The following is a 14,977-nucleotide window of genomic DNA, read 5'->3' as shown; positions in this document are numbered from 1 at the left end:
ATATGTATTCCATGATTTTAAATACTTTACCCACTGTCAATATACAACTCTGCATCATATGACCATAGAATTCAGTGAGGTAGGATTTACAACTTTATCAGTTTGATTAAATAATACATAGCACGTATACTGAACAAAAATATTCAACATTCTGCTGTTTTTTCACTACTCGTCTATGAAGGAGAGTCTAGAACCTGGACTATATTAATACCTCAATTAGCCTCACATGGTTCAGGAACTTGTTCCAGTTTCCATTAAGCGATCAGCAAGCGCACCATTTACACTCAATATGGTAACGGGGAGTGTGGTTGCTTGGATATTCGTTCGGGTAGTGAATGTGCCTCGGCGTTTATTTTTTATAAGCGTGCATTTCTATGAGAACTCAATTTAATTTCGTGGAGAAAGTGACATTCTATACGACAAAAACAGTGACACGTTATATGGCAAGAGATTAATGAATAAATATAATGTATTGTTTAACATATATAATATATAAGCCAGCCTGGGTGCACGTGCAACTGTTTAAAGCATAAAAGAAAAATAAGGAAAGAAAGGAATAGCAGTGACACAGCTGCAGTGTACAGTGAGGCGGAGGTGGTGGCTCACATCAAAGGACTGACTCCCCCTCTTCACTGCTGATTCGGATGCTGCTTTGATGCCACTGGCTACGGTTTTTTTTCTTTTGCGCAGTAAAGGGATACGCAGTTATTCTTCTTCGTCTTCTAGCGTCTCTGCTAGAATTCCCGATTTGGTGAGGTGCATGTGGAAATTCAAGTGAGGGCCCTTTTAAGGGGTTCTATGAGTGGGATGAGTTCTGTCGGGTTTGTTGGCAATGTTGATATCACAAGGAAGCAAAATTCTGGGAATTGCTAACCACGGGGAAATGCTGGATTACTTTTACTTGGTAATATGGGACTTTAAAAAGATGAACCATGTGGCATAATCCTGAATTATGAAGTTGTGATTCTGTAACACCAACACATCGTTAAAGCCGAATTTTAAAGATCTAATTATGGTTTATTATTGCATTTTTAGAAATGAAAAAAATCTTGTAAGACACAACATTTATATATTTAAGCTGTACAAGAGCCTTTTGTTGAATACGTTTTGTAAATGTTTAAATGTAAATATAATTTGACATTTCAATGATTGTGGCAAAAATAATAATTTTCACAGACTTTTAACTGACTTTTTGTCTAAGTGGAATAATATTGATTTACTTTGAAATCTGATAGGCGGGCCTTAGTTCAGTGGCAAGGTGAAAGCATTTTGAAAAGTATTGCTGCTACAGTATTTGAATTGTAACTTACAAACATGTGAAAATGTACACTTTGGAAGCACTGTGGCAGACTGGAAACAAGTAATGGATAAATCTTATGTTTTTAATTTGCTTTGTACAATACATAGAATTGCATACTGTATTAAAATATATATTTACTGCTGAAAATATTAAAGAACGGCAAAGATACTGGAGGGTGAATAGCAAATTTATGAGGCTGATAAACAACGCCCTGGATATATTCGTTATGAGCAATGCACATTCATATAATTCTAATCTTCTGTAAGTTCAATTTGTCACATTTTAGTCAGCAAGTCTTACTGAATGAAGGGGTTTGGTAATGCCATTAGAAGGGATTACTTTGCATGGCATGTTACACTAAAACATACCAGACATTTATAGTTTTGTATGAGCACGTGAAACATAAAAGATTAAGTGCACATGATCCATCATGGATGAAGTATGATGAAATACTTTATCCATGATTTCACACGTTGTTATGTTGTAACACATAAAGATATATGATATCGTGTTTATTTTAGTCACTTAAGTGTTTAAGGTTGTTGTTTTTATTGCTCAACTTGTCATGCTCTTTGGTTCTTTCGGTAAAGTCACGTAGTTAGAAATGAAATAAAACAAATCACGACGTTTCGATCGCAATACAAGCAACCTTCATCAGGTGGCACCGATACAGCAGGACAACCGCTGACATAGGAGTATCACCTGATGGGGCGCCAATGACTGGTTCAGATGTCATGCGCCACGGTGGCGAGATGTCAACTACCTCGCCTGGTATACAGGAGATAGTGGGTTCGATCCCGACCCTGACCCCTGTGTATATTTGGAGTTTGCGTGTTCTCCCCCTGGTCGCGTGGATTTTTCTCCGGCTCCCGTTTGTACCTCCACATTTAGAAACACGCGTTTACAGTTATTGGTTGCTATAAATTCCTAGATGATAAGCCACTTTGTTGATCTATCATTTGTGGCCAGGTCGCTTCTGAAAAAGAGCTATATTAGCTGAGTGGGCTTTACCTGTCAAAATAAGAAATCGTTTAATTTCGTCGTGAATCAGAGTTGGGCAGACTCATCGCACAGTGGACAAAGCATTGCGCCATCAGTCGTATACTTCACGAAAGGTTTAGGTCTATGTGTGAATAGAAATAATACAAACGTACAGTACTAACATGTTATCCACATATACACTATATAGTATTGGAGAATATATGTATGCACAGCAAAGAAAAATATTCATCAATCATGACTACTTCTTAAGGGTGTCCAAAGAGATCAAAAGCAGTTAACCGACATTTTTCTTTTCACAGCGTAGGCAGAACAAAATCATTCCCTCAAGAATTTGAGTCAAACTTTTGTTTTGACTCAAAAGAAATATACTGTGACCCCTACACACCACTCTTTTTATTGACATTTAAATCTTGCTTGTAATGTGGCAAGTTAATATGAAAGGTCACTTTGAATACGCAAACTGTGAGCAGTTAAATAAACAACGAATACAACTTCAATCTCTTCAGCCGTGCCAACGTTATATTTTCTTAACTAAGCTCAAGGGACTAAAAAGCTTCTTTTAAGGGTTTTTATTTTACTTAAAAATCCGTTTTTAAATCATTGTAAGCCTATGTTTGTACAATAAACTTTATTTGATATATATTTAACCCAAACTGTCATATTCTTTTTTCTCCAAGTAATTAATGATCATGTCAGGCTGGCTGGCTTTGTGCCCTGCAGTTAAACTTCATGCAGGAACAGCCCATTCCATCAGACAAAGCCTTCACCTGCTTATATCTGCAAAGGTTAAGAAAACTTCGATTTTTTTCTGATTCACTGTCTGAATTTGCATTTGCTTTTGTGTGCAATTGACTGCGTAATTGCCATAGTGCTATCAAAATATTAGGAGGCTATCAAATATATTAACTTTATCTAGGAATTGTATAAAATGTACCTCTAAAAATAATCTATGGTTATATTATTTTTGACATTAAATCCATATAGTTTGAGGTACATTTTAATGATTAAATGTTGGAAATGTTGGGGCTAAAACAGGGACAAAACAACAATATAGTGTAACCTAGCAGTGTCGTCTCCTGTATTCTCTGCTAAACTACTGTGCTGTTATTTTTTTCATAAGCACAGTAATTTCTTACTTAAATGAGCAATGAGGTGAAAATTTCCAATTTACAGCCCTGAGCCAATGGTGGAAATTCGTTATTCCTATTGCTGGGGCAAGTCTATCCATAGGGCAACCACTGTTGACTTCCCCCCAAAAAGTGTTACTTGTTTTATCGGCCGTGGAGGGATGATAGGCTAGGTGAACCGCCAACCTCGATGCTAAGCCACATGGCCAGATCATATGTTTTTATATTAAACGGTTTAAGTGTGTGCAAAATATAAATATGATTCCTCGATAAACAACAAAACTATTTTCATGTTACATGTATCGAATTACGAGGGTATGCATATGGTAATTGACAAATGAGAAGGTAAAAAACACGTAAATTATAAACTATCCAAGCAAGAAATAAAAAAGTATGAAAAATGATCGATCTTAAATCATACCAAATTTCGACAATTCACCAAATTGCCCGCAGTGATGGAGAGTGACCTTTTTTTTCCACTGAAGGTTGTTTCCAAGGTTAACGGTGAAACCACTGAAGGATGCAATGATGTCAAAAAAAGCATGAGGCCATTCGATGTTGCGAGAGGGACCTTGATAGATACTTTTGAATAAGAACTGACAAAACTCGATGAGTAGGCAGTGTTGGGCCCCTAAGCTGTAAAGAGCTGATGATGGTGGTTACATTTATTAAGCTGATGATAATGAGCAAGATTATAATGATTCACACAAACCAGCATCCTTACGCAGCAGGGTTTCTGTATAATCATCCTGTATTGCTCCTCCATAACTGCTCCCCTGCTCCCCTCATATATCTCTTCCACCATCACTCCCTCCCTCGTTGATCACACCCCACTCACTGCTTCCCATCTGCCCTGGCTACTGCCCTTCAAACTGAGTGCGTGGAGAGGAGAAGGGAGGGTGGGTAGGGAGAATAGAGACGTTGCAAGTACAGTACTTTCACTCACTCGGCCCATTCAAGTTGTCATGGAGTGGGGTTGGACGCCCACCCCACCACACCACCACGCGTGCCAGGCGCCAAACCAAAACAACTCCAAAAGGCTTTCGGGACACAGAGGGGGGCCCCCCTTGAGGCTGTTGGGTCTTTAACTTGAGTGACCCATCCGCGCGGCCACAATTCAAAACTGTACTTGCAGCTTTTCATTTTAGTTCACTGTGTGGGGTGTGTGTTGGTGTTAATAAGCACAGCCTCTGTAGTTGTGTGTGTGTGTGTGTTATATACAGGGGATCTTTGTGTTTTGTCTGTGCTTAAGTGATGTGTCTGTTCAACAGTGTTGTTTTATGTGGAGGTATTTAAAAAATGCATTGAAGTTGTTGCATGAGCACCGACAAAGGAGAAACGACCTAAATTTCTTAAAATAACACTGCTGCGTCTTCTATTTTGAGAGTCACTTAAGTTAATTTACCAACCTTAAACACATTTCTCAATTGATGTGAGAAAATTGTGCATTGTCCATGCGAAAGGAAGTCGTATGAAGGAGTACAGATTTGACACTGAGGGTAGGTGTGCAAAGCTGTGGAGAAGGACGATATGATTGTGTCATTAAGTGGCTCTATCGAGAGTGTATCGTGAGGTCACCCAATAACCCCGCGATGGACAATGCACTTTGTTGTACTGTTGCTGCAGTCTAGGCATGTAGTTATGTATCACTGACTGTAATAGATGCGTGTGCTCACGATGCACGCATAGTTACGTACATTTGAGAATCTGTCATTCAGATGTATTCAAATTACGTCCAAATAATATGCCAATGGTACGTCTATGCTCGTGGTCAAATAATGAATTAGACAAGACAAATAAGAAACAATATAAACGAGAAGAGTTGACTCTTGCATCGATTTGCAGCCCCAAAAACATGACAATTCACCCCAATTCTGGGTGATTCCTACGACCAGTAATGGGTGTTGAACCTCTTGTCACACCACACCAACACTGCTGGGGGAAGTGATAACGGTGGCTGTGTGCGCTGCTTGGCACTCACTCACCCCCCTTCTTTTTGCCAGCCCAATAAACAAGTGCACCCAAGGAGCACTTGTACACATGGCCCTTGTAGATTTCAATGTGGGGTCCTTTGGTGTTGACAGAAAGGGGGCTGTTTTTGCCCATCGGCAAAAAACCTGCGGCCGCAGGGGGCCCTTATTGTAGACAAGGCACGGAACCAGTTGGGGGTGGAACGATGCATTGGGTTCATCGATTTAATTCTAGATTTGAAGCTTTCGTGACTGCAATGATTAATCGATTTAGCTTGTGATGTATGCGTTAAACCACGCGCATGCAGATCAATGATATCACATCACCCCTGCGGCCACTGGAGGTGCTATCATTCACTACAATTGATGAATAAAATAAGAATAGATTTGAAGCTTTCGTGACTGCAAGGATTCAGTTCTTTCGGTAAAGTCACGTAGGTAGAAGATGAAATTAAAATTAATAAAAAATAAAAACAATAAAATCACGACGTTTCGGAGGCAACACAAATCTGTATCACGTGGAGAGAAGTCCCAAGAGCTACGACCTTATATACTGGTTAAGGTTGGGAGTATATAAGGCCGTACCTCTTGGGACTTCTCTCCACTTGATACTGATTTTTTGCTGTGACAGTTTCACCCGAAGACGGAAGCTTGTGTTGCCTCCGAAACGTCGTGATTTTATTGTTTTTATTTTTTTATTAATTTTAATTAAATTTTTTACCTACGTGACTTTACCGAAAGAACTAAGAGTATAAAAATAAGAATACATTTTTTGAAACTATCGTGAGCCTGTATTGCGATGAGCCATCAAATCGCCACAGCATTATATAGTTTACATTAGTGAATGGTTGCACCACTATAAACCAGCTTCGTGTAGTCATTGATACTAACACGTAGCATCGGTTACATGCATTTTTTTAATGTGTAGTACAGAAGCATAACTTTGTATATATTATTGAGAATGTTGTACTAAATTGTATCTGGCCATGTGCCCGTTTGAATGGTGTAAATGAAAGAACATTTTAGAACGAGAGAGGCCCTGCCTGGCAGCTGAAAGGAGTGACTTTTTGAATGCCGTGATTGCAAGGTAATGGTCCTATAATGGGGTCTCCTCCCACTTAACAGTGGAGCGAGCCACAGGATGCCAACCCCCCCCCCCCCCCCCATAATCGCTCACGTCCACCTGAAGGCCTGGATCAAAGGCAGCCGAGGCCCCCATATCCCCTTCATTGTGACTCAATGAGTGGGTGGAGGAACAGCTTCTGTCTCCAGCTGAGCCAGGCAGACACAACTCTACGCCCGAACAAGCGCATACCCTGCTCAGGTTAACGAAAGCAGATTATTCGTGCTTTTTTTTTTGTCTTGGCAACCCTATGTTGTGCGGTAATTGAGTAAAAGCAAAATGTGAACAAAAGTGTTCTTGTGTATTAGCCTTACCTGAGGTAGAGTTGTTATAAAATGAAGTTGGTGTTTTGAGATAAATGTTCAGAGGTGCGCTTCCCACGAGACGTGTTCAATGAGTGCACAATGTACGTTGCACATCTTTGACTTGATAAAGTAAATAAAGTAACATTAAACACATGCTGGTTAACACGTAGGCTTTCGTGACCAATATTATCCATCGGAGAGGTTTTTGGGTTAGATCGCCATAAATATAAATGTGTCGTTAAACCCGCCACCACACGACACAGCCAAAGAGTAAGGTTTGTCACGTAAATAAAACGTGCCAATTTGTTACGAGTACAGCACACCGGTGTGTTGGAGAGTAAACCCACAACATTTACAATTTGAGTACCGTAACTTTTCGCCTGTAATTACAACCAACATCATCAGGCGACATTCAGAGTTGTGGAGAAATCCTCATGTTTTGGTCTTAAATAGAGAGATACCAGTGATGATGTCTTTTTAAGTTGTTGCATTAATTCGTAAAAAAATAAACGTCATTTTATTTTTACGAATGTGGTGTGGTTTTTGTTGTTTGTTTTGATTGCGACACTGCTTGTTTTTTCCTTATTTTGTCATAACATTTCTTTAGCAAATGTAAAACAAGTTGTAGCTTGTCTCTAGAATAAAAAAAAAAATCCAATTTTTTTAATAATAAAAGTTTTGACATACACGCTCATGATAAAAAAAAAATATTTAAAAAAATAGCAAAAGAGTACTTTAAAAAGGTCTGTTAAACCAAAGTGCCACTCATTTTTCTATAGCCTGTGTAAACATGTGGACAGAAACCTTACACGATCGCTGTCGCGGGCAGGACATACCTGCATTAAACACCGTCGAGGTCTTTTAGCCTCACAGACAAGGATTGACCTCTCCCGGAGGCCTTACTACAACACACTCAAACCCACATACGTGCTAAGGCGCCCAACACGAAACCCAAGCAGTTTGCTAAATAATTACCCTCTACAAGATTTATTAGTGAAGGAACTAAAACATGATCGCTCAGCATACCAAGCTATATTGTGACTAAATGTCTAATGCTATGGAGCTGTATTTTTTTTTGTTAAAAGAGTAATATAGGTTCAATTCATTTATTTATTTCAGTTAATTTATTAGGATTTACCCTGTGAGTCATTCGGCTCTTGATTTGGGTTCAACCGCAACAAACAATAAAATTACAAGATACACCTAAAATTAATTGTACACAAATCTAAACATCACATTACGTAGACAATGAACTCCTACAGAAAAAGCACAGCCCGTCCATGCTGCGTAGAAAAAGTGCAGGAATTGCACAGTTAGCATCTGCAGATGATGACTTTACTGCCAGAACTTGTGGCTCTCATGTACATGAGTGTGGCCATGAAGTGTATGTCTAAGGGGGTAATGATATCTGAGGACCAAAAGCACCTCAGGCGACATTCCTAACATAGTCTGCAATGCCATCTTCAACATGTAATGAGCACCAGTGTGTATTTTGGGTATACATTATTCAGAGGTTTGATTCGATGTCACTTGTCACATTTTACAGTGTGTGCTTGAAGAGCTACATGACTTGCAAGAAGCTGCCCAAAATTAGACGGGAATTTCATTGTTGTTTTTATACAATTTTTACAAGACATCATAGTCGATAAAAATGTGCATCACCTGCCAAAGCAATAGATTGCTTATTACTCATTATTGACATGTATACGTAAACACAAAGATAACAAAGATCCCCCATATAGCCTAAACAGACTGTAGGGGCAAGTGCTGTTAGCGAGCACCTATGAAGGCCGGAACGGTACACGAGGGGGTGGGTGGCCAGCACCACGCCCGACCGCCTTTGTCTCCCTAGTGGCACCAGGTACTCATTTGAGGCTGAGTCGACCTAGGGGAGGCCCGGGACCGGTTCAATCGCCACTGGTGTTGGCCATGAGCGGGAATCAAACTCGGGTCGCCGGGTTCATATTTTATTTGAATAATTTGATGAACATAAAAAAGTTACGAATAATTACGAATTATTTTGTTACGAATTAGTTTTTACCATATTAATTATTTCCATCCCTTTGTCAATCAAGTATGTCTCCGCGTTGATTTAACAACATGGGAACACAATTGCAGTACTGTATAACTATATTAGTTGTCCTTGTGTTTTTTATGACAATAATTGATTTGAGACAATCATTGAAGATTATTAGAACATTTGTCATAATTGCACGACCAGACAGAGCTGTGTAGAAATTAACACTGCATATTTCTAAACAATGCTATCGTGTAATAGCGACTATGCTGACGACTGACGTAATCTATAATGAGGAATTTATTTTCATTTGGTACATGCACTGATGCCACTGTCACAATGTGGTTATTCACTGAATTTACAAATACATCATCAATGCAAGCCAAAGTCCGGGTAGAATCAAACATAACTTGTCAGCTTCTTAGTTTCATATTGTTTATACGATATTGAGATAACGAGAGACACAACCCATATCAAGGCATAAGGAAGAATCAGACTCTTAATGATAAAAATCAACTGCTGCAGAGTGACCTGTTCAAACAAATAAGAAATAATAATGGTTCCTGTGAAGTTGGGGAACACAGCTTACAGGTAGGGGTGTCTTCAGTGTGGTTGCACCAACATTACTATCAGTGTGGTTGCACCAACATTACTATTAGCCGACGGCCTCGATTGCAGTCGGCGCACACCCCCATCTGGGCAAACTGCCGTGGCTCTGGCACAGGCCGTCCTCATTCAGCTGGGGGCCACGCAAAAAGACATAGTTGGGCATGCGGGGTGGCCCCAAGACGGCAGACGCCACTGCGATCCAGTTCACCGCATCCACCACGACGCCCCGAGCCCCCCCAAATCCCGGACCAGCAGAGGAACTGCAAACGCTCCATCCTTGGCAAATAGGCAACCGTGACGGCCACTTGAGAATGTTTTGCTTTGGAGCTGCCGGGGGCCACGGAAAAAAAGAGTCACACGATACTGCTGTACCGCCCCGGTCTCAGGAACCAACATGCGGGCTCTGTTGAGATATTTTTTTTGTTGTGTCCAAATGGGTGTGGAGGGGGGATGTGTCCCGGCAGGTTGCACACAGTTCAGTCAAGGTAGGCTTACGCGAAGGCATTGAAGTGAGAGTGGCTTTTTTATCCTCCTCTTCCACCCTGTTTCCGCCCCCCCCCTTCAAAATTACACAATGCAGGTTAAGAACAATTACGGGTTTCCAAAAAACCGTCTGACCCACCTCCACCATCCACAACCAAACAGTTGCTGACAGCCTAATAACTGCGATGATTGCAGAGAATGGTTGGAATGGAATACAGCGAGAGAGGGATTCCCATCATACACTGAGCGCACAGATTCCAGCATTCAAAGTTGCTATTTCTTAGTTGGAGTGCATCACGAAGGAACAATCATAACTCCTGAGCGAACATGAAATAAAAAAGTAAAAAATATAGAGCCAGCCCAGTCATTATGCGAGTGCTGTGGTCCCATCGTACCCCAGCTCTCGCACAATGTCCATGATGCAGTCATTTTTAGTCTGTTGATGGTCGGCGATGTGGCAATCGACTCGTCTCGACGAGCCGTACTCACGATGCACCGCCACGGTGCGTACGAGCGTTCAGGGTTTCAGCGCAATCGTCCTCGCTGCGTTTCGACATCGTGGAGTGGCACTGATTTCAGATTGACTGGTACCCCAGTCGCGGAGTTGAGTAACACCCATGGAAAAAAAGTGTCCCAGAAATAAAATATTTAATTGCCTCGGCCAGTTTGTATTATTTGGTACCCCAGGGTACCGCCATAAGGATCACGTGTCCAACTAGAAAACATTCTCACTGCATTCTCAGCACATGCCAGTCTGTGCGTGTGCTCCTGACACGTCTACTTTTATTCCCTTGTGCTATATTTACAAGCTCTGAAATAGCAACACAGTTTTGAAATAAAAATGAGTGACATGCGACACAGGAAAATGCCAATGTGCGTCTTTTGTTAATTTAGTATATCCTTTATGTACGTTCTCTGTGCGTGTGCTTTTAATTTTAAGGCAAGGTTAGTACAAAGTTATTTTGGAGCATTCCAACATCAGGTTTCTATATAATCAAAAGAGCATCCAATGCTCCTCTGGCATGAAGCGTCCTGTTTTGTAGAAATCTTTCCGGTTGATTAAAAAGAATAGCTACATTTCATGGAGCTCATCAATTTCTTTCACATGCACGTGAGAGAGATGTACGGCACACTTCTTCCAGATGGCTCAATATTTAGTGCCAAATAAATGACAACATATTTCTTCAATGCCACACAACACGATGCAGAATCACTGAGCGAATTATTAAATACATATTAGCACATGTAATATACTCTTTTAAGTTAAGATGCTGCATTGGCAGTAGTGTTCAAGAGAATAACATCAGTGTGTTCATCTTTAAGACTGTTTTACATTTAAACAATTTAACATATTTTCTATATGCATTTGTATATTCTTATTTTATTTTAAATCCTTTTTTACATGAATATAAAATTTACGCATTTTTGTATTATTTATATCCCTTTGTCAATCCAGTGCTGGATGAAGGCCCCCATTTGCTGCGTCATTCATAGGGGTTGTGTGACTCTACTTCATCGTGTTGGTCAATGCGGATTGATGATTGTGGGGGGTGAAGACGTGTTCAGATATCAATCACCACTGATGTTTGCCAAGGTTGGGAACCGAACTCAGTCTGCCAGGTTTAAAGTGCAGTGCGCTAATGACTACGTTACCGCTCTCCCTATCATTCTGAACACATGTCGAAAAAAACAACGAACCACATATTCGCAATTTAATATCATCCCGACGATAATCTCTGCCAAAGAGTTGCTTTTTTACATTACACTCACGCTAATAATAACTATAATTACAGTTTATATAGCGCCTTTCATACAATCCTCAAGGCACTTTAAATGTTGGTACGATAGCTCACTTCTATAGTCCTTGGATGAACTACCCTCGAAGAGATGTGAACGACAACTGAGTGATGTGGTTTGTAGCCGCAGGCATCAGCGTGTGGTCAGGACCCAAGAGCGTGGCGCATGTCCATGTGGATGATTTACGAGTCACCTCCCACCTGTGCTCGCGCCCCTTGACCTCCCTAATAAGCCAGCAATGCGTGCAGATAGAACTCAGAAATTTGTTCACATCGGGAATGTAAAAACTTGTCTTGTCCAAAAAAAAAAGACTGCGCTTGTGGTGGTTACATTTTGAGATTGTAATTTCTTGCGTGGATACATTTCTGATCTGCCTTTTCTGTGTATTGTTTCTCATTCTTTACACTTTTAGGCAGAATGCCCCTCACAATGGCTTCCTTGCAGGGTGGGAGTAACTGTGTGAACTGTGCCCACAAGGCTAAACGTAGCACGTGGATCCGGAGATTGAACAATTTAGGTTTTAGGGTCGAAATGCGAGGAGGAAAAAAAATGTGCGTTCTTTTTTCCAATACATAATGAACACCATTGTTCATGCCTATTTTCAAAATGCCAAGATATAATCTGATGCCAAATTTACACTTTTAAAATAAAAGCAAAAAATAAAAAAACCCAATAATTATCGCCTACCTTGTCGATACTTACCAAAGGTGCGAGACCTGGGCTGTTCAACATGACTGAAAACATTGTCCCATTCAAGTGACTTTCATAATCAACAACATTAATGATATCATCGCATTGATATATAAAAGGTACAACAGTCACGCTGCAGGGACGTCACTAGGGTCCTAAGTCATTAATACAGGTTCAGACCCACCAGAGAGGCCAAATAACACACCCTAGGTATGTGTCTACAAAATAAGAGACATTTATTTTCTGAGTTGGATCTGCATTTAAATTTACCTTTTACACACCCAACAAACAACCAGTGGATGATCAATCACTTGTGTTTAGCTTCGTCAATTCAGATTGTCTCCCTACTCAAACTAACATTCAATGGGACTCTTATCTTTTGTCCCAAGATCCAGCCGTATAACAGCAACGTTAAATCGATGCTGTTGTGTGGCTCAGAGAGTTGGCGTGTTCTCAAGACCGACACAAAGAGGTTGGAGTCCTTCCATTACAGATGCCTTCTCAGGAGAATCTGCTGCATCTTCTGGCCAAACAAAATTCACAACACCGAACTGTACAAGAAGAACGGTTGTCCTAACATCACAGAAGACATCAACAGACGGCAACTCGGATGGCTCGGACACGTACTCAAAGTGGACCAGGACTTTATACCAAAAAATTGCCCCTAAGATGGACACCACCGGGCAAAAGGAAACCTGGGAGACCCAAGACCACCTGGCACAAGACCGTGAAGGACGAGCTGGTGGCAAGGATGAATCTTTCTTGGGGCGAGACTCAACATGTTGCCAAGGACAGGAAGAAGTGGAGGTAACTCATTGTGGCCAAATGTCCCATAGGGGATGAAGAAGATTAACTAACTAACTAACTTTTCTTTTGGTGGCCCAAAGTTAGCGGTGTAAATTCCACATTTTTATGACAGAGCCGATCTATAATGACAAACGCTATTAATGTTTTCACATAGTGCTACACATTGTATTGACCCTGGAGCAATAAAGGGCTGAATGGACTCCTGTTTGGGATTTTATCTCACAACCGGATGCTCTCGCCTGAGTCTGGTGCTCTCGCTACATCGCCACAACGCGACGTTCTCCACTTGTTTTACGCTTCCTGCTCAACACTGCCCAGACCGGTTACACGCAGCTGAAGGCCGGTGACTTCGTACCATGTGTTCCGTGCGTCGATGTGTGGTACGAACGCTAGACACTTGCTGTGGCATGCCTCTGTGCCTCGCCTTCCAGTTCATCTCAGGAGTTTGACGAGTGTCTTGGTTGATCCCCATGCATTCCTGATACTCGCCAGACGTAGTCAGAGAATTCGCATAAAACATACCCAAGTCAGATTGTCCTGGATTCAGGCATGAGCAGTGACACGGCTTTATGATTTTGTTGGAATGGCAATGGCTCATAGAGTCAAACTAAGGTTCACGTGGTGAAAGAAAGTGACGCACACCATCGGGGGTACAATGAACAAGAGACCAGACTGAAATCTGCTCGGGGGTGATGATGGCATGGCGCCACTGCGGCTGATTGTGGAGGCACGCTTAAATTCGGTCTCCAGGACGGTGTAGATGGCAGTGCGGCTGCCTCATGATGTGAGGACACTCTGGACTGATACCGGATCCCCGCCGCATTTGAGGTGTCCCTGTGGAGTGCTAATGGCTGCCATATCCAAACAGTGGAATGTTATCTGTCGTGGGAAGGCTGAGCTGGGGGGGGGGGAGCTGGGAGAAAGAATGTGCCTTTCTAATCCTTACTGAATCCTTCAGTATATGTGAATGGTTTAGTTTTTTGGGTTTGTGTATGTGTGTGTTTGTATATATAGAAGCTATTTTAAGAACACAATCCTAGAAAGTTAAACCAATTGAAAGCTGAGCTACAATTTCAGTCCCATGTTTACAAATTATGCAATAAAACACAGCGTGGTAATTGCAATAGGTTGTTGTAATTCTGATATTTAATTACATTTCAATCAAGTAATATGTGTGTCTATTAGTGCTGGGTGAACCGTGCAAGAATTGTACCCAAATACCACGATTTTATAATGGACAGTTTCTGCCGAATCATTTCCATATTAAGATTTCCATTCACTTGAGAGGTGATTCTTACAGCTGTTCTGCCATAGGAAGAATCATCGAATAGAATTCAATTAATTTCTAAACTAATATGAACGGGATTCTTTTGGAGCCCAGAAATCTTCCAGAAGGATCTTGACATATTTAAATGATTACTTCTACATCTCCATCAAAATTTATTGGTATTATTTAACAGCCTAGGAATCGTCCAATGGAGGAATCTCCTTTCCTTGTAATGGACATTGCAATAGGCCAGCTCGGTCTCATGGGCCCTATTTTTCTTGTCTGAACGTCGTTCTAGAATCGTGGTGGGATTGAGCCAATTTTCCACACTCGGTATCAACCATAGATCTCAATGGTGAATCGGGAGTCAACCGATACCAGCCGGCTGGTCGGTATTGACCAGAATTGTCATTTTCTTGGTTCTTTCGGTAAAGTCACGTAGAAGGGAAGTAATAAAATAATAAAAATAAAACATAATAA

Source organism: Lethenteron reissneri, chromosome 17 (genome assembly GCF_015708825.2).
Source record: "Lethenteron reissneri isolate LAM-NWPU_2019-01 chromosome 17, ASM1570882v1, whole genome shotgun sequence".
Classification (NCBI taxonomy): Eukaryota; Metazoa; Chordata; class Hyperoartia; order Petromyzontiformes; family Petromyzontidae; genus Lethenteron; species Lethenteron reissneri.
Note: the sequence above shows the minus strand (reverse complement) of the source record.